This window comes from Alligator mississippiensis, chromosome 3 (assembly GCF_030867095.1).
Source record: "Alligator mississippiensis isolate rAllMis1 chromosome 3, rAllMis1, whole genome shotgun sequence".
Lineage (NCBI taxonomy): Eukaryota > Metazoa > Chordata > Crocodylia > Alligatoridae > Alligator > Alligator mississippiensis.
The window spans coordinates 295,267,642-295,286,068 of NC_081826.1; positions in this window are offsets into that span (position 1 = coordinate 295,267,642).

The window sequence follows — 18,427 nt, forward strand, 5'->3', positions numbered from 1 at the left end:
ACTAAAATTGATTTTTATGCACGGCTCTCCAGAAGGGTATTAACTACTTGTGTGCCATTCAGTATTTTTGTTGTCATGCACAGATGACTAAAAATATATTATTGCGGCTCTTGTAAAAAAAATCTATTATTGTGCTCTTGTAAAAATATATATATATGTCTATATACCCATTGTATTTATTTAGATTGGTTTGCACACAGTCTTCTAGCAGTGGTTAGCACTCAAACTGTAAGTGGAAGGAACATAGGACATATGACCTCTGAAAAATATCTCCATTCCTTGATGAAAAGGCCTCAGTAAAGGAAAATAAATCAGGAAACTCTAATGAATCCAATTTAGACTTTGAGGACTTGAACCTACAACTAAGATGTGCAGGGAATGGAAATCCTGTTCCAGAAAATTTGATTTCGTTCTGAAATCAAGGGAGGCAAATGCATCGACAGACACCTTTGGGTTGGACAAAATGTAAATATTTTATTTCATTGTTTAGTTTTGGGGTTTTTTTTTATAGAATAGAATAGCATGTGAATTATTAAAATACATTGTTTCAAAGAGAAATGGATGATTTTGCTACAAAAATGACAACGGATGGAAAGTTTCACCAATATTGGATATGTCTTCCTCATTTTCTTTTTTCTCCAAAAGAAAATCTTGGCAAAATTGACACTGCTGGTATATTAGAAGTGTTTTAGTTTAAACAGAACGGCATTCTCCAGTGGGAAAAGTTCCATCAAAATGTTTTCTGACTAGCTTTACTTGAAAAATGTCGACCGAGTCTAAATGTCTGTAGGTACTGAGAAGGCCCAGCTATATACGTGGCTATTAGATGTGCTATGAAATGGCCTCCAAGACTGTGGCCCTCAGATGACATAGATTCCTCAAGCCACATAGGAGCTGAGCTATTCAGCATTGTCAAGAATGAAGAACTTCTGGATAGTCTAAGAAGTGGATCTTTAAATCCTTGGGGAACCTGAGTGTGAACTGCTGGACTTTGGGTACCCTCGGGGTTAAACAGAACTGTGAAAGGAAGATTATAGTTTGGGACATAGGCATCTAACGTGGGAATCAAGTAGGACTTAGGCACTTAAGCCTTTGTGCATCTCACCACAAATTCTGAACTAAATACATTTTTTCTTTGTACCGTTATAAATGATTTCAGTTAGAAAGTGATTTCTTTTGACAAAAAATAGCTATACAATTCTAATCCCCATAGTGTAGATGCACATATACTGGTGAAAAATTCTTTTTTTTTACTTATGCATCTTATTTCACATCCAAAGATAGACCTTTATAAGTACTTTTATAGTGTGTCATGACACCTAGCAATGTTGGACTTTTTGAACTGTACCAGGGTATCCAATGCAGTACAATGTTTGTGCATAAACCAAGTCAACACCTGGTAGTCATTAACAACATGGCACTGGCCTGTTGACAGTATTTTAATGTAAAGAGGGACCGAGTGACTTGGTGCCTTAGTTTTCTTTGCAGAAATCCTTTGCTGTGTTTCATTATTTCTTAAAGTCCTTTGCTAGTTTGGGGGATGGAAGCTATGTGTTTTGTTATGAGTTTTCCTGAGGGGTGGAAAAAAAAAATAAAGAGAAGTTAAAAGGCTTTTGAGTTCAAGAAATATGTCCTGTGAGCCAAATGGTACAGGGGTGAAATCCCAGCTGAACTCCATAGGGAATAATTTGTCAGTAGCAGCATCTGGAAAGGAAGTGAGCAAACAGTTACCGAGTTTAGTTTTTAGAACAAACGATAGAGAACGGGCTTTAAAGGTAAGTTTGAAGGCACAAGGTGAAAGGAGGAGGGAAAGCGATGAAGATACAGAATAAAGATGGGGATTAGGAGAAGAGATTTAGCAGTGTGGGCATAGCAGCTTGGAGAAAACCTTGTGGGGAAATAAATAGTAGATGTCAGTGATTTGGTTGCAAACATGAGGCGAATCCTTTAGAGAGTAACAGAGTAAAACCGCTTGGAAAATTTCTGAAAAAAACTTTTTTCCCCCCTTCAGGAAGTCCTGAGTTGACCAAATAATGCCCCCTAACACTAACCTTAACCCTAACCCTAACCCCTCCCTCCCCGCCCAGAAAGTTAGTTTCTGCAAAATATCTGGGGGTGGAGGGGAGAGGAATGAAAACAATTTTTCAAATAGGTGAAATTAGATGTTTTGGCATCTTCTAAACAGGAAGCTCCCCTTTTTTTTGCTTCTCAGTGGTTTTCATTTGGAAATGTAAGTTTGTGGTTATACAGAGGGTTTTTTTGGGTGGTGTCTGGTTGCTGATATACAGACTGCTGGAGTAGTATGTTCTGGAAAGCTGATACTAGCAAGCCATCTTCCAGATCCCAAAGGTGGCACAGGAAACCCAATTTGGAGACATGTCCGGTGGTGAAAGCTCAGAAAGGTTTAATGTCATCGAACAGCACACCAGGTAGTCTGATTAACGGTCCAACTTGGTGAAGCTTTCCCTTGACCACTAGAAACACCATATGTTACTCAAACTCCTCTAGGTCTCTACAAAGGACAGGTCTCCCAAGTCCTGTATTTATATTTGCATACTCCTTGTCCCATCTCGTGCTCACTCCTATCTGTTGAGATGCTCATCGTTATTTGTTTTGTTTTGTTTGCCAAGTTCATGCGCCTCCACTCTCATTGGGAAGTTCTAGCTTTTATATTTGTAGCTGCTCTTTCCATACTTCTTTCAATGTCTTTTTGCTCATTAATGCTTTTTTTTTTCTTTCTGACTGGGTCATGCCAAGGTCAGGAGGCCCCTTTCTCCCATACTACTTTTTGGCACCATAGCTTACTACAGCTTGACATACCCAGTATGATGGATGCAAACAATATGCTGGCATGCATCAACTGAGGCATCTCAAGCAAAACTAAGAAAGTTATTCTCCCACCCTACTCAGCATTGGTGGGACCGCAGCTGGAGCACTGTGTCCAGTTCTGGATGCCACACTTCAAGAAGGATGTGGAGAAGCTTGATGGAGTCCAGAGAAGAGCCACACATATGCTTAAAGGCCTGAAGAGCAAGGCATACAAGAAAAGACTGGCAGATATGGGACTGGTTAGCCTAGAAAAGAAAAGACTTCAGAGGGATTCGGTGGCAGCTTACAAATATATCAGGGGAGAGCATCAGGGGCTAGGCAAGCAACTATTCACCAAAGTGTCCTGGGGAAAACCAGGAGCAACGGTCATAAATGACTAGAAGAAAGTTTCAAACTGGATATAAGGACAAACTTCTTCATGGTTCATGTCCCCAGACTCTGGAATAGATTCCCAGTAGGGATGGTGCAGGCACCTACCCTGGAGGTCTTCACAAGGAGACTGGACGCACACCTTGCTGGAGTTATTTGACCTTCGCAGTCTTTCCTGCCCAGAGCAGGGAGGGGGGCTGGACCCGGTGATCTCACGAGGTCCTTAAATGTCTGTGAAGCTGTGAACTGTGTCCTAGAACAGCCAGCATTCCTACGGGACTGTTAAAAAATAAAAAGGTCAATATTGAAATAAAACATTTTGTTTCCTCTTCTTTGGCTCTCTTGAGCATATTTTTAACAACCTGTGCAGCAACAGGACACTGGCCACCCTGATGCCCCTGCTTTACCTATGGCAGGGTAGAGCGTTGTACCTTGTGGTTGTGCCAGGGTTGACTGTGTAGTTTTGCTAATAAGTTAGATGAGCCATTTGTGCAGGATAGTTTGGAGAGAGACGATCCTGCCTCAGCCAGGGCATTGGACTAGAGCTCTCCTGCAGTGTCACGTTTCTATGATTTCTGCGACCAAAACAAAATGTTTGGGATGGCCTACTCCATCCCCCCTCCCCCCCCCCCCGCCCGAATTTCAGGTTGGGGTAATTTGAGGTTTTGGCTCTTTGTCCCAATTTGGGAAAGAACAAGTATTTGCAAAACCTTGAAAATCCTCATGGTACAAAAAAGCCATTTTTCATTCAGACATAGTGCTGAGAAACTGCAATTCCTTTTATTAATTATCCTCTGAAATAACGAGAATCCTCAGATTCCTCTGACCCCAATGGCATTGTGGGTTTCTTGGGTTCTGGCTGGATCACTCCCTAGGAGTCCGATATTCTAGTTGAGTTCAGTACATTGGGGATTGTGGCATTTAGAAAATCTCTGCCTGGGTGCCACAAGCAGAGCTGCTCTGTTTTAAACTCTCCGGAAAATCTGGTCCTCAGATGCCCAGATTCATAGATTCATAGATTCATAGATTCATAGATGTTAGGGTCGGAAGGGACCTCAATAGATCATCAAGTCCGACCCCCTGCATAAGTAGGAAAGAGTGCTGGGTCTAAATGACCCCAGCTAGATACTCGTCTAACCTCCTCTTGAAGACCCCCAGGGTAGGGGAGAGCACCACCTCCCTTGGGAGCCCGTTCAGACCTTGGCCACTCGAACTGTGAAGGAGCTCTTCCTAATGTCCAATCTAAATCTGCTCTCTGCTAGCTTGTGGCCATTGTTTCTTGTAACCCCCGGGGGCGCCTTGGTGAATAAATCCTCACCAATTCCCTTCTGTGCCCCCGTGATGAAATTATAGGCAGCCACAAGGTCGCCTCTCAACCTGCTCTTGCGGAGGCTGAAAAGGTGCAGTTTCTCTAGTCTCTCCTCGTAGGGCTTGGTCTGCAGGCCCTTGACCATACGAGTTGCCCTTCGCTGTACCCTCTCCAGGTTATCCGCATCCTTCTTGAAGTGTGGCGCCCAGAATTGCACGCAGTACTCCAACTGCGGTCTGACCAACGCCTGATAGAGGGGAAGTATCACCTCCCTGGACCTATTTGTCATGCATCTGCTGATGCACGATAAAGTGCCATTGGCTTTTCTGATGGCTTCATCACACTGCCGGCTCATGTTCAACTTGGAGTCCACTAGGACTCCAAGATCCCTTTCCACCTCCGTGCCACCCAGCAGGTCATTCCCTAGGCTGTAGGTGTAGATAAGAAGAGGGATGACTTATTTCATAGAACCCAGCTCAATGTCCTGGGTGCAACAGCATAACTCAGGTGGGGTGATAGGGGCACCAATTTGAGGGGGTCCCGGATGCTGAATTAAAGGGGTGGGGGGTGGGGTTTACAAAAATAGCAACCACTGCCCTTGTTCTTCTGGTTGCTGTGTTGCCACTGACAGCACAGCTGTGGCTGCTACCCCACGTACCACTAGTGCCCAGCGCATGGACCTGCCCAGTTACACCTCTATCTGGGCCCCCTTTCATTTTAGAATCTAAGTGCTTTCAACTGTGGAGAGCTGCTCAGATCTGATCTTGATCACAACTGAGTAGCGGAAGGAGAAGGGGTTGCTGAGCATGACAGGGGAGATGGTGGGCATCATAACATCAGGCAGTTGGTAAGAGCTAAGGACTCTCAGGCCCACATTGTAATACTCCTGCTTACAAGAGTAGACGGTAGAACACGCTGGATTAAGGGGAGTGAACAATGGCACACCAATTTGATCCTCAGCACCTTGAAGGATCTGCAAAGCAGCAATCAGGATCTGGCGTTTTTGCCATGAAAAAGACTGGGTATATGTACATGTGTGCCAGACTAATTAGCTGTGCAGTAAAGTGTCACAGTCTACATGGGCACTGGTATTAGGGTACAGTAAACTAATTAACTCTGTCATAGGATAGTACTGTTTGGGATAGTTATATGCTACAGCAGAGTCATTTAGTGAGATCAAATGCACGTGTAGACAGTGATTGCCGGGTGCAAATTGTGCCCAGTCAGCCCAGCCAGCGGGGAGCCAGACCTTTCTACAGCCCAGCCAGTGGGCTCCTGCCAGCCTTTCTACTACCTGACAACACCTTCTGGAGCCTAGGACTGACTGCCCCCGTGTCCCCTGCCAACTTGGGGCTACTTTGCCTCAGCTAAGATTGCTCCTGTCCTTGGCACATGTGTAGACACCATGCCTGGGAGCAGCTGACTCCAGCTCAAGCTGCACCAGAGTTGATTATGGCGCATGAATAGCATGTGTAGATGCACCCTGTGATATTACCTGCATTGCTAATGGGATACCATCCCTCCCCAAACAGACATTTACAGTTGAATTGCTAGTTATACTGTTTGCTTCCATCTCACTTATGCTCTACTATTGTTGTTTGATTTGTCCTTTTTTTCAGATTAGCATTGAATCCAGTGAGCATAATCCTTTTACCGGGAGGAAGAGCAAGCAGTACCAGTGCATGTGTTTTCAATGCAAAATACGGAGAACAGAATGAAGCACAGCACCGTAAGGGAACATAAAGTACGTGTGACAGAGATTTAACCGTCCAGACATTATTGGTGGACGAAGCCGTACCAGGCCTCGTACTGATTGGTTATTTACATGCCATTGTTCCCTGCTCTGGATCCTTTATTGCTGAGGCAATATTTCAATTACGTGCAGAAAACATTTGGCTCGCTTGCTTTGTTTTATGAAAACTATTTTTATAAAATAGCATCTACCTTTCCCCTTGTGAGCTTGTTTTTTTTTTCCAGTTACACTTCTCGGGACATTGTTATGGGCTAAAATATATGTGCATTGATTGATAAACAAAACCCAGCCTGTAGTAAGTGCACTGAAGCCACTTACAAAAGGCCTTTAAACACATGCTGACTACATAGTTTGAGATATGAAATGGAAGGCTCTTGAGCAGTTAAGAACTTAAGTTCATTTTGAATTAAGGCCTTAACTAGTGGCTGGTTCTGAACTGTATCTGTATTTTCGTTACTAAAATCAAGATGGAAAAAGCATTCCCATGGGTTTACTGAAGTCTCTGCCCCTCTCCCCCTTCTGTTTTTGGGGCCAGAGGGTAATGGTGGAAGTTTAGTCACAGATAAATTATTTCAGCCACCCACTCTTGAGCGCTGTATACCTGGCTTAATCAGTAAGTCATTGTGTGGCCTTAGGTAGGGTATACAAACTCATGCCTCCAAACCCATTTTGGGAACCTAATTGAGTGACTTGATTTTCACAGGTCTTGAACACACACAAGGCCCATTGTGTAGGATTTTCAAAGGCCTTTAATAGGGTTAGGTACTCAATAGTGATCAACGGCGAGTCTTTTGGCCCTCTGAAAATCCCAGCCTTAGGCTTCAGCATGTGTGTATGGGATGTCTAATATTCAGCCAGTTGAATGGGATTTTCAAAATGGCACCAGTCGATGACACAAGTCCCACAGAAAGTGGATACAATTTGCACACTTCACTCCATTAGGCCCTTTGAGGACCAATGGGTAGGATTTTCATCTTTCTACTTCAGTTCCTCCAGAAGTTAAATAGGAAGCTTAATTCCCCACCTCTGAAATTGTTGCAGAGATTAATATGTCAGCGTTTAAGTGGTACTTTGACACTGCAAAGTACCATGGAACATCAATGCTAATTGTAGTCTCAGAATTATGGTTTATATTGATGATAATCACTATTTACTACTTATATTTCTGGTCCTGGCTTGAATAGTGCAGGGAAGAATACCAATGAAAGCATATTCAAATAGGCAGGGCTGTTCATTTAACAGCTTGAGTGTTAAAGAAGGCTCCAATCCTTCCTTGTGCAATCCAAACTCGGCCTTTCATCCCTATGCTGAAAATGCATAACCTTTCATTCTATAATAACCATTAAAATAAGAAAGAAGGAGACAGAGAGAGAGAGAACATTTTGAGGCTAGGTAAGTGCTGCATTTTCAGCAGATCAGTACAACCCTGTTAAGCACAGGTGTTTCTGTAATTGTGATAAATAGGGAAAATTCTCCCTGCTCAATGGCCCTAAAAAGTCATGTGTCCACCTGGGTGACCTACCAGTTGTGATGCTACAAATCAGTCATTGCAATTCACTGCAAACTGGTTAGGTGTTTGCTAGAGGGAGGCAAAAGTCCCAAATCGACACCCCGATGTGGATTCCAAAGACTCTTTGGTTCAAGGAGACTTTTAGTTCTTTGGTGTAAATCACACTGCTATTAAAACAAGGAGCCATTTGTAACATCTTGGATGGATCTGGGTTTGGATTTTGAATGCTTTGAAGTATGATGGAGTTGTCCCTGAGAGGGAAGTTTAGGTTCAGCCTCGTTTGTCAATATAAGGGTCCCTTTTTTCTTTCTCCTTTTAGGGAAACACTGTTACCAGTGACAGATCTGGGGAAAGGTGAAGTCTTCCCTTCTAGCCACTTTACAGACACTAATAAATTGATATTAAAAAAAACAAACAAACAAATGAATGGATAGACAAACAAACCAACAAAAAATCCCAGATTACTCAAGGACCTAAAATGAGGCATTTGTAGAGATCTGTAATAGCTCAGCTGTGTCCTAGTCCTCTTCTATCCCCACTAGAGCACTTCTCATTTTTCCTTGGGTCTCAAAGTTCTCTGCTCTGCAGGGAAAATGCAATGGAAAGCCAAATTTTGTAGCTTATCTTCCAACAAAAAATACATTAGAAAATAAATTAAAAATTGAGGTTGCAATGTGTATTTGAAAAGGTGTGTTCTGGAAAGAAGCCAACATTTTAATAACAGTGCACAAAGTCATCTCAAGTTGCAGAAGACCAAAAACAAAGTAGAACTGGTGGTGAGAAAAAAACCACACCCCTAGATCTGAGCAATCCTTCATTTTGGTGTTACCAAAATACAAATGAAGCTGAGCCCCCTTAGTGCATAATTTATTTTAAAGTATTCACAATTAAGGTGATTTTCTTGAAAGATTAACCCAATTTTCTCCAGGTTAAGCGTTAGTAAGAAATATGAGGGCCCTAAGCCAATTCTATTAACTTGATTGAAGTTTCAGTAGGACTGAATTTGTCTCCAGATCATTATCTTACAAGACACGGACGTCAATCTCATTAAATGAGTGAGTGCAGCTAATGCTTTCATGTATAAATATGCTTAATAGATATAGTTTTCACCTTTTGCTATAAAACTAATAAAAAAGGAGGAGCCTTGGTGTGATGACTGGCTTTTATTCATCCTCAGGAAGGGCTGATTTTCCATGTAAATAAACATATTTTAGTGCACAAAAGAAAAATTGTTATCCAAAGGAAATGTCCTGTTTTCTTTCTTTCTGTTTCTCTTTTTCTTCCTTTCTCTCTCTCTCTCTCTTTCTTTTCCATGTACTAGCTCTTTTTCTGGCAAGAGGGTATATATCTATATCATGGTCTGACTATTGACATCTACCTCAATCTCTAGCCCTGGTGTATTAAAGTTCTGACGATCCTGCCGAGAGGGCTATGAGTTATACTTGAGCTCAACTGCATTATAAGGAATCCACCCCACCAAGTACGGAGGCCTTTGCTAAGATAGCAGAGCTATCCATTTAGACATCACCATCATGATAGGTGAGATGAGTGGCCAGTTCAGGCTTCAGATATGTACTCCATGGCCTAAATTGTGATTTGCGCAACCTACCTGACACAGGGCATGTCTACACAAGATGCTAAACGTGAGGTAGACTAATTCTACTGCACATTAGTGTGTCACAGCAAAAGCCATGCACAGTAGAATCAGTCTACTGCGTATTAGTGTCACTAAAAAGGTGTGTGCTGGAGCTACTGAGCAGTAGCACTGGTTACTGCACATTGAGTTAATACCTGTAATTACAGGTACTAAACTTAATAAGCAATAATTATGGTGCATTAAGACATGTGTAGATGTGTCCAGAGAATATGAAAACCCCTCCCTGTACTTATGTGTGGACTTAGAAGTTGGTGTGGCAGGCATGGCATACTCCATACTGTATCCCAGTAGTTCTCAAACTTTTCAGACTTGAGACACTCCTGACAGGATTTGAGGAACCTCTCCATAATTTTTGTGAATTGAGTGGCACCCAATCTTGAAAACAAATGTATATATTACAGTGCCTACCTCCTGGCAGAGGGGCCGGGCAGTGGAGGTGGGAGATCAGTAAGGCAGGGATCAACCTGAGCCTGTGCCTGAGCCTCAAGCCTTGCAGTTCCTTTCAAAGGATCTAGTAGCACCCCAAGGTACCATGGCACCTTGGTTTCAATTCACTTATCTAACTGATAAGAAATGGGTGTGGGGGAAGAGTGAATAGGCTAGAGGCAGAAAGGAAGGGAGAAGCCTGGTCCCCCTGCCTGAGTACATCAGACCTGAGCAAAGACAGAGTTTTATAATAATTTGAAATAGCCATACAAAATATTATTCCCTTCTTCAGCAAAAGCAAGGAGGAAACTAGTCCCAGCTTTCCAGGGCTTCTCCAGGTGTGGTGCAGTCACAACATCACCTTTGACTCAAGGCTGAGCCAGCCCCAACCTCGAGGAGTTCATCACCAGAAAAAAAAAGTCGACAATCAGAGCCTTGCTGCTGTCATTTAATGTTGATGATGAGTGAGGGAGAAAAGAATCCAGCTATTCTTCAGTAGTTGCATTGGCGGTGCAATGCTAACAATAGGATTTAACAAGGAAAAGCTCCTTTTGTCAGGAAAGTCAACAGATGTCACTCAAAGACACAGGGAACACATCTGTGAAGGAAGAGCTGCCATCTGTGAATGGCCACTCTTCTTTTCATACCATTATACCTATAACTTTATTGACTTCTAAGTGCAGCTCCAACTAATTTACTTTGTTCTGAGAGAAGAATAGGACCCACATTTTTTTTTTTTTAAGTAAATGTATTACATTCCAGCCCTTACCAAAACCATCTACTAATGCTTAGCACCCCCCGCAGTGTCCACCTCTAACAAGCTGCGAGGCAGAAATGGATGCAGAGCTGAAAAGCAAAGTGGCACTGACTTTGTTAGAAACATATTGTTCACCTAGTTTCCTGCCTGCCAGAGTTCGAACAAGGGTTTCTATCTGTTCCGGCCCAATGAATTATCACAGCACTGTGGTCACAGTAGGTGCGTCTAGACGAGACACTTAATGCTCAGTAGACTAATTGACTCTGCGTCACAGCAAAATGCATGCTATTACACTAATGTGCAGTAGTATTAGTAGACTGTGCATTAACCATCATGAAAAAAGCGTGCAATCGCACTGACATTCAGTAGGGCAGCCTATTGCACATTTATTTAGTACTCCCTTTTGCAAGGACTAAATTTAATGTGCAGTAGGTACTACACCTAAATGAATGTGTAGATGTGCCCAGTGAGTACTGAAGCCCTGGAATACAAGCCGGATTCCAAACCTACTACATTTATTGAAGCCAGAATGAAAAATCACAGTGTCTACTGCCCCCCATAACGTCTAATTCCTCCAGATTCACTGAGATGATCCATTGTAAAGTACTGGAACAATAACTTGACTTGAAAATAGAAGAAGGATGGGATACTGAGCCTGGGGCTTACATCAACTACACTGATTCTATACTGGGAGAACTCTACTGATTTTGACAAAGTAGCTCCTAATTTGCACTGAACCAGAATCAGGCCTTCTGTTTCTTTCCACGTCCACTTAGTAAAGGCTAAAAAAAATTTACAAAAAAGCCTTCTTTTTGTCATCTTCTCCCTAAGTAGCAATGATATCTGATTTTGAGAGAGAAATCCAAGCTTCATGCAAGTAATCTCAGAATCACTGATTGCAGCAGGGTTCATTAGCTTAAAGTAAAGCTGACCTAAGGTCCTGGTAGCTTTTTCCTTGCATGGGATAAGCAACCTATAAGTATCCATTCTTGCCCCTGTAGATGACTAAATTCTTCCCACTGACTTGAGTGGAAATGGTAAATCAGAACACTGACCTTGCTCCTTCTGACTCCTAGAATTCATTGCAAAGTCAAAAGCCCCTGCCTCGTAGGTTTTAGAATTTTCCAAGCATTTAATAATCCTTTTTAATAAATTAAAACAACCCCCCCCCCCCCCAAAAAAAAAAAACAACAGGCAAACAAGACAGATCAAACTTATTATGATCTAACAGGAGAACAGCTGCCTATCAAAGCTCAGCCTCCCAACCTGACCACAATCAAATAAATGAGACAGCAAAGTGCCTCCAGGGCAGGAGCTCTGAGGAGTAGAGGAGCCTCTGCAGAGTCTGGAGCTGAAAAGCTGCCATTCTGCTAAGGACGTCAATCAGCCCTTGGCCGTTCTCCGACATTGGCAGTGAAAGAATATTCTGCTTTACCCAAGTGAGCATTAGTCCAAACTAAAATATATCTAGTTTTATTATAGTTATATACTAGGAGAGAAGAACTTCAATAAGGATAGGTAATACTGGGGTGAGCCCTTATGGTGAAAATCTTCATTGGGAGGACTTTAGTCATACAAAAATCACATATAAGAAGAGTTTGAATGAGGTTGCATTCTTAGCAATATCCATTGGTATGGGGAGGGAATTCTAATGAATGGTTCCAATTCATTGCTAACAAGCTTTCATCATTATATATATTATATATATATAAATAACTATATAATATATAATGGTGAAAGATTGATTGGAACCATTCATTAGAATTCCCGTTCCATACTGATATATATATCTATATATAGATATATAGATCTATATCTCTGTATATATCTCTATATATAGATATATAGACATCTATATAGAGAGAGAGAGAGAGATACTGATTGCACACACACATATATATAATGGTGAAAACTTGTTGATGGTGTGATCGGGAATTTGCTTTTCAAAACCTCACCTAGGTAAGTTATGAAGTCAAGGCTCATTTCTTCAAGACCAAAATTCCAGGGATCAGGTTTGCTTAGTCTCCCTCATTATATTTCAAGTGCATATAAGCTATCACAACATAGGAAGAAATACGTTGTTCTTGGGTGAAACTCTAGGTCCTGATCATATGTGGTTCAGAAGCCAATGTTTTGCCTTTATCTTTTCAATTATTACAAATGCCTATCCCACTTCTTTCTCCGCAATAAAAAAAAAAAAAATGCTTTAATTTGCCAAGTGGAGAACACTTAGCGATTCATATCAGATAAGCACTCAAAACTTGAAATGCATTTCTGCATTATCCGAACACCAGCAGTGAAAACCTGACCTTTTTGAGGTCAAGGAGAGTTTTGCCATCACCTTCAGTGGAGTCAAGATTTCACTTTAAAAATCTGCAAAATGGAACTGAAAACACTTTAAGAAAATCCCTTTTGGCAAGGTTTGTGCTGCTGGTCTGGTTTCATTTTCGAAGATGAGAAAAATAAAAGGAAATAAATAGTTCGGCAAGCAGCCTTAACAGGCAAAAGTGCATCCAGTTTTTAGAAATGTATATTCCAGTTTTAACAAACTGATATGCTATTTGTATAACGCAAAGGAATAGAGTCAGTTATCAGGTAGCCCAAATCCAGGTACCGACATGAAGGCTGTGCCAGTTTCTACCACAATTTGAAACCTTAAGTCATCTCCCTTAAGATTTCAATTTGCATATTTTTGAAGGACAGCACATTATTCATACCTCAACCTGGACCAATTTATTCTCAATTCTATCCCAGGGCAATACAACTGACCTCAGTGAATTTGCATTCATTTAGCAACAGTCCAGTCCAGCTTTAGATGTCTTCGAGCCTTATGTTATTCTGACTGTATGCAGTTTTGGGAACTTCTTGCAAGGCACTCAGTGCCCTCAATTATCAAGAGAAACCCACCTTTACAAGATGGAAACTATCAGTGAGAATGAGTATGCAGAAGCTCAGCTGTACCTTGGAGGACTCTGAAGAGTGGAGGGATGGTTTGTATCCACAGGTGCGAATTGCACAGCAGCATTGTACAGATTTCACCTTAAGCCAAGGCAAGAAGTGTGTTCGTGGAGCTGGTAAGAGGGAATGAAGTTGGGGTAACAGGGACAAACACCCCCCGCTCAGAGAAGAAAAAGAATCAGACTCCCTTCCCATCTGATTTCCCAGAAAAGCTGAGAAACGTATCCTGACCTCTGTTGGAAACTAGTGTTGAAAAGCCAATAAGGGCAATATACTTGAAGGCAGGAAACTGGAATACTGAGCACTTTGCACTGTGACCTGCTAGCCCATTAGGGGCCATATGACTCCTCTTAATAAGGTTCACTGGGTGTTCAAATGTACAAAACTTGTCCTGTCTTGCCGGTGAAAGATGTTCATTTATTTCGACCCACACATGCCAAATGATAGAGGGGTTAGAAAGGCAACCTCTAGATAGCTAAATCAGACAGCCGCTAACTCAGAAGTCTTTGCAACAGGAAAAAAAAAAAAAAAAAAGGAAGGAGAAGAAGAAAAAAAAGAGTTCCTGTCCCTTTTTTTGTAACGAAACAGAAGTCTGTGCTTTTCAAATTATTAAGACTCTTCTTGGAAGAGAATTCTTCCACCCTCCCTAAGGTGATTAGGTAAAATTTTAGGAAACGTGAAAGATATAAAGGTAATCAGATTTCCTGCTTTGTGGTTTTTATTGGTAGGCTGAGTTGGAGAGGGGAAGGAAAACACAATAGGACTGAGTCTAGCCAAGAAGCAGCTTTTGGGTTCAGGAATACGGATCAGGTAGGCATGAATCTACATAACCTGGACAAAAGAGGACTCTTCCAATGAGCTGTATTAACAGACTCCCCGCACTAAATTTCTTTCTTTGATATGCTACATTTGCATTAGTCCCCTGAGTCACCGAATCCTCAATTCGGCTGCCTTCTGGAGGGTTGTGCCTTTACAAAGGGGAAAGAGAAACCAGTTGTAATTAAAAGCAATTATTTATTGAATCTGTTGGAGTCCAATACATACATCTAACACCCTTGTAACTAAACATAGGCTGTGTTATTTAAGCCACACAGGATCTCGCTAGGTCCTGGCCTAGAGTACAGCATCATGAAAGGATTATAATAGAACTACACAGAGGTATGACACCAGGCTCCTTTGATATTTTTAGGACTAGGGTTTTGGTGTTGCACGTCACATCCCTGATGTGTCCCATCCTCAGAGCTTTGTTTCCAAAGACTCCTTGTTCCCACCTCCCCAGCCATCCACCCTCCGATGTTACAAAAATGCCCTGGCAATGAGCAGCTCCATACCTATCTTCAGGCCATGTTTACCTCCCCTTTCCTTGCCATTTATATTATAATTATAAAACAATACCTTCCTCACAGATTGTAAAGACCAAATCCTGCTTGCAGACCCACTGGTGCTGAACTTGCATGGATTGTGATGGGAACTGTGCACTCATTTTGACGGGCAGGATTTGGCTGTGCCTATTTAACTTCAGGGGCTTCAGACTAACAATGTCCTTTCCAATTACCAGCACTAACTTTCCAGGATGCCTTAGCACACATTCTCTCTTGGCCTATTTCTCGGTGAAAGAGTAACATTATGATCTGAGCAGAAGAAACAAGAAGAAAACCCACTAACAAGGGTGCTGTTTATAAAAAAAACTTTGGCTCAGTCACTCACCTCATTCCTAAGTCCCTTTCTGACCTAGAAGGAGGACAATGATCACTTGGAAAGCTGTTTTTTACATTTTCGCTGTGAACTAGGAGTTAATATAGGGTCCTCTGCAAACACAAAAGGCCTGGGGTCAGAAAATAACCAAGGACCTTTACCCCCCAGCTGTCCAAGATCAGGTCAGGGGTGGGTTAGAGGGAAGGTAGCAAAGTAGTTCAATTCAAAAGTTAACCCTAAACAACAGCAAATATTATTAAGGACATAACTCAATTAGCCACCTATAGATACTGGTCACCATTTCCGTTCGGTCCAGACGAAGCCTCATTCCCACAGGCCCACACATGGCTCGAGGTCTGTGCCCTTTGTCCCTTCCCTTATAGAGATCCTGAGCTTATGAATGGTTTACCTTATGAAAAGCAAGACGATCCCAATCCAGAAATGATGTGAACACATGATTTAAGCAATTTAGTTTCCTCCCCTCCCAAACAACAAAACATTTGGGAAACACATCGGGGGGTAATTTGTTGTACCATCGGGGGTCTTGTACATGGTGCTTCCCTAATTTAACCAGCTGGTTTGCCAGCTGCCTTCCCACATTGCTTTGCACCCTCCCAGACCAGACTGCTCCATAGGCCCTTCTGGCCAATATTGTTTTGGGGTTCAGAGGTCTCTTCCCACTTTAAATTCTGGCATGCCACCATCTTCTGCCCTTTTTCACTCAGACACTCCAGGGACTGAGACCTTGGAGGCCTTGCAGTCAATACACCCCAGCTGTCTGTATACACAGTCCTCATATAGCAAAAAGAGTATGAAGGGAGCCCCGAAGGCCTACCCACAACCAGCATTGAAAGGATGCAAATAGTTTTGTTGCATGTGTGTTCATAGCCAGGTTCAGGATGTCTCTCTCATGAACCCCATGGGTTCATGCCCCCTGTGGGCACACTTATACACTTTCCTCCTGGTAGACCATCAACACCTCCTCAACAAGGCACGCTTGATGTTTGTCAGTGGAAATCAGCTGGGACTTGGGTTCCTTAAACAACTTCATCGCTCACCTCTTGTCCTCTTCACTTTCTCTACCTCCCTCTTACCTCATGGTGCCAGAGAGCAGCCAAAGCCCTTCAGCTGAGGTCTACCCAGTGCTGAATAGAGTGACGCTATTACTGCCTGTCTTGCATACAATGCTTCTGTTATTGCAACCCCAAATTACATTTACTTTTCTTATGACAGCACCACATTGCCTACCTATGTTGAGTTTGTGATCCACCATAATCCCCAGATCCTTCTCTACTGCCAAGTGAGTTATCCCTCATTCTGCATCTCTGCATTTGATGTTCCTGTCCTATGTGTTGTCCCTTACATTTCTCTTTGGTGAAGTTCACTTTGTTGCCTACAGCCTGATTCTCCCTCTGAATGTTACTCCTATTTTCCAAAGCATTTGCAACCCCTCACAGTTTTGTTCCCCACAAATTTGAACACTATACTTTCCAAGTCATTAATAAAAATGTTAAAGAGTACTGGACCTAAACCAGACTCTTATGGAAGCCACTTGAGGCCTCCTGCCAGGCTAACATCGATCCATTCATACTTACTCTATGCTTGAGGTTATTCAACCAATTAAGTATGGTAGATCTACTTAGCCCACATTTCTCCAGTTTACTTACGAGGATGTCATGTGGGACCATGTCAAAAGGTTTGCTAAAGGTCCAGGTGTTTTATATCCATCGCATTTCTTTCACCCACCAAACTGGTTACCCAGTCAAAAAAGCCCAGTATTGCCTCTTATCAGTATTGCCTCTTATAAATGTCTTTGATGAAAGCCTCATTTGTGTATGGCTACCACAATGCAACTTTCCTCCCACTAATGTCTGAAATGTAGCCTCTCACTACTTACCTGTTCATTTAAAGACATGTTTTATGGTTTGTTAGGTCTAGGCTAATTTCGGCATTCGTCCTTCTGACTCTCTAGGCTTGGCAGATGCTGTCCCTGAAGGCTGAAAGTCTGCTTCTTTCTCTTGGCTAATATTCCTGGATCAGGTCGGTCATGACTTTTTTACTCTAACGCAGGGGCAAGCAATTATTCAGGCCTGTAGGCCACACAGGCCATTTTGGGGAGCTGGCACAGGGTGATCAGCATCGCCCTCCCACGCCCTGCAATAGTCTGTGGCTCCTCACTGCCACCAGTGCCCAGCAGCAGCTGAGTGCACAGCCCTGGCTCTACCCTCGGCCCATTCTGCACCTGCTCCTGCTCTGGACTTGTCCCAGCTGAAGCGGACCAGTTGTGGACCAGCCAGGACTTGTACACACACAGCCCCAACCCTGGCCTGCCCCACCCATGCTCCAGACCACCCACCCATGCTGAGCAGCAGCGGCAGCCAGGCACGAGCTGGTGCTGGGAGCTGCCAGCCCCTTCTTGCTGCAGCTGCTCAGAGCCTGGGCCCGGGCTGCCCTGCAGCTTCTCCTCACTGCCACCACTGCCCCACTGGTGGCAGTGAAGCAGACATGCCCCAGGAGCAGCCAGGTCCTGATTCTGTTGGACAACACTCAGGACAGCCCACTTCATATCGGGGAACCCAGAGGAGTATCCTGGGACTCCCTGAGTATGGGTCTCTGCAAATGTAAACCTGTTTCCACGCTTGCAAGTGTGTCCTCGGAGAATCCCAAGTGAGAGAACCTGGGCAGGCACTCCCAGCACTTCAGGGCTTCAATCCTGCGTGCCCTGGGAATGGGAAGTACCAGGGCACACATCATTGGTCTCTAAAGCCCTAGGAGTGTCTTTCTGGGGTGGCGGGAGAGTGCATGCAGCTCTGGGCTGCCTACACTCTCCTGCCTTAAAGCAAACAGCTATTTGCCACAAAATAGCAATACAAAGTCATCCCACCTATGCTGCTGCCACAAATTTGGGGCAACTGGGGTGTGACGAGTTACACGGACATCAGTGTGCTTAGTCTTTGTGCCAGGATTAAAACTTTCATGGCAACACAAAGGTGGCATCTGTTTACACCATTAGAGAGATGCATATCTCTTTCAGAGTGATGTTTTTGTTACCTCCCATGGGACCCAAATACAGGTAAGGGGGAGGTAGTAGTGCATTCCCATGGATGGTAACTTCTTACAATCTACTACTAACCACAACCACTTCAGAGAATGCTAAACAATGC